This window comes from Carlito syrichta, unplaced genomic scaffold (genome assembly GCF_000164805.1).
Source record: "Carlito syrichta isolate Samal-C Ts95f unplaced genomic scaffold, Tarsius_syrichta-2.0.1 Scaffold306243, whole genome shotgun sequence".
Lineage (NCBI taxonomy): Eukaryota > Metazoa > Chordata > Mammalia > Primates > Tarsiidae > Carlito > Carlito syrichta.
The window spans coordinates 366,498-369,542 of NW_007250339.1; the positions used below are offsets into that span (position 1 = coordinate 366,498).

The window sequence follows — 3,045 nt, forward strand, 5'->3', positions numbered from 1 at the left end:
CTGCACTCCAGTCTGGGCGACAGAGTGAGACTCCAACTCAAAAAAAAAAAAAAGAATCTATGCTCAGTGGAAAGCCACTGAAATGGTTTAGGCAAGAGCTGAGGATGGTCAGTAGGATGGTGGGATGGGCACAGGGAGACCAGTTGGGAGGTCAGTGTAATGGTACAGATGGTATACCATCTGGCGGTGTAGGAGAGAAGTAGAGGAAGTTGAAATATAACAATGGGGCAAAATTTAAGAGAGGATGATGTTAGGATGATGCTGGTGCCATTGCTGAGCTAGGAAACACAGGAGAGGTCAGACTTTGCTTTCCAGCACTGGGGGAGGGATCGGCAAGATATCACAAAGGAATTGAAGCTTGAAGCTTGAGGTTGGCCTTGAAAATGAGTAGGCATTTCCTAGATGGCAAAAGGATTATCACGTGCAAAGGCAGAGTCGTAACCAGAGTAGCACAAATAAATTCCCACATATATATGTACTGTGGATGTGTAAAGCACATAGCACAGGCCAGGAACATAGTAAATGTTCAATCAGTGTTAGTGATCACTTTGACTATCACTGATAACAGGACTTACCTTAGTCAGCAGCACATATATGAACACATATATGAAAGAGGAGTTGTTATGGAACTCATAAGTAATTTTGCTGATGTCTTAGTATGCTCATATTTATTTTATGTTGCAGTGATTCTGAGACCTATAGTATGTACAATTTGTAAGTAAATAAACATGTCTAAGTTTTTTTTTAATCATGCCTATCTTATATATAGAAATTTCTCTATATCCATATCTTTGTTTAGGGATTCACACAAGGCTTTTGATTTTCTTATGTGCCTTCTTTCCAGTGAAATTTAACCATTTATAAAGGACATGGATTTTAGGTTTTTACTTAGTTTTGGCATATGGATTTGGGATTATCTGGCATTTTTAATTTACTGAAATAACTATCCATTTATATTCAATTGAAATATGAACATGTTGGTTTCAGTTGAGCTTGAGAATTAAAATCAAAGAATAGTCAAATCCCAAAAGAGTTAGTAATATTAAGACTTAGGTGATGTTTCTAGGGAAAACGCTAGGGAAAATAAAGTGATGTTGATTTGATATATAACTTTTTACAATAAGTGCAGAAGTGTTGATAGAAAGATCAATTTTGGAGCAATGATATAGTACTGGGATTATGAGCATGACTTCTGTGGGCTATAGATATAAATTCTGACTTCAGCATTTGCTAACTGTATGTACTCTCATGTTTCTTGCCAATAATACAGAGGTAATAATGATTATTAGCCACCTCACAGGGTGCAGTGGAGTGGAGGTAGTATATGTAAAGCACATAGCACCTTGCCAGGAACATAGTAAATGTTCAATCAGTGTTAGTGATGACTTTGACTATCATTGATATCAAGGCTTACCTTAATCATCAGCAGAAGGGCATGTACAGTTTTGAAAGGGAAAGTCAGACTGAAATGGTAAATACGTGTACAGAATTTGCATAACTTTGTGGCTAGAAGGAATCTTAGAGAACATCAAATTCAGCAGTGTTCCTGACATTTGCTGAAAAACACGAACTACTTTTTATGTCTCTGAAATCTTGGAATCATTAAGCAGAGAAGAAGGGGGAGAAACAGGACCATATTGATGTCCTTAAGATCAGGAGATGAGGTGGGAAGCAACTCCTGACCAGAATCCCCTTATCCCTAGACCTGCTGCTTTGTCTTTGCTTCTGAGTTTTTGATATTCTGACTTAAGAACTGTGTGTGTGTGTGTGTGTGTGTGTGTGTGTGTGTGTGTGAGAGAGAGAGAGAGAGAGAAAGAGAGAGAGATTATGCAGTATGATGTTTCTCTTCTGTGACTTTAGCTCATGTGAATGAAGGCCACAGAAGCTGCCTAATGTCATGGGAATATTGTTTTTATTATTACAGGTCTAGGCATCATACACTGAGATTCTCTACTGCCACCCTTTCTACTCAAGCAACATCTTTGTGAAAAGATCCTCTGGAAGGAATTGACAACTTATGGTTTTCTGTTGTGATAAAAGCACATGGTACAGGTAAATATCTACAAAATCTTTTACCAAAAAAAATTATCATTTAGTTGTAAAGTTTCCAAGATGGTGGTGGGGTATATATATATGTATTCTTCTTCCACACACACATGCATGCACAACATAAAACTTATCTATATATTCACATATTCTCCATCTATTATTCTTCCTGCCTCTTTTATAAAAATGGAATCCTTGCTTTTGGGGGGGGGCTTCTTATGTTGATGTCATTGATCAGGATAGATAACAAGGCATTGATAAGAAAGGAATAATTCTGAAGGCAGTGTTCATAAATTCAGCTAGAGAGACAAGTAGTAGTGGAGAACAATACAACATATACTCTTATCTAACCTTTTGTTCCCTTCAACCAGAGTCTAATAATAATCATCTTTCATAGAAATAGATATTTTTGTACAACATAATTTTTAATGATTATATAGTATAGTATACCATTGAACATATATCCTAAAATGTATTTAGTTGACTCCCTCTAGTTGGACAGTTAGTCATTTCTGATTTGTTATGCTTTTATGATACCAAAAAGACTGTTATAATTCTCATTATTAATGGTTTCTTTAGGATAATTTCTTAACAGTAAACTCTTACACTTAAGAATTTTCAAGTATTGAGACTTTTGATAACTTGTTGCCAAATTACTTTCTAATCAAGTCATACTGGTTTATATATCCAGAGGCAATTTATGAGAATATCTACTTCTATACAACTTTCCAATGCAGGAATTTTAAAAACAAAAAGAGTTTTGCCAATTTATTATGCAAAATGGTGTTGCCGTGTTTTATTTTGTTTTGTTTTTTGAGAGGGGTCATTTATTTGTAAATCATACTGTTTTGATTTACAATCTACTGTAGACCATAGCATACTTGACATAGATTTTGACATCTGAGGAATAATATTAAATCAAGAAGGAGTAGAAGTATCGAATTTTAAATTCTTCCTTTTTGGCCAAGTATTTCTAGACAACTATGAAATCTCTGGATA

General features: G+C 35.3%; 1 protein-coding gene across 1 annotated transcript in view; it reads left to right on the forward strand.

Annotated features, from left to right (window-relative positions):
- LOC103265271 overlaps positions 1-2,052 on the forward strand; it is a 155,513-nt gene extending 153,461 nt beyond the window's left edge. Inside the window, exon 5 of the mRNA XM_008062972.2 lies at positions 1,925-2,052. The gene's annotated coding sequence lies outside the window, so the exon portion shown is untranslated. The remainder of the gene's footprint in view (positions 1-1,924) is intronic.
- The last annotated feature ends 993 nt before the right edge of the window (positions 2,053-3,045 follow it).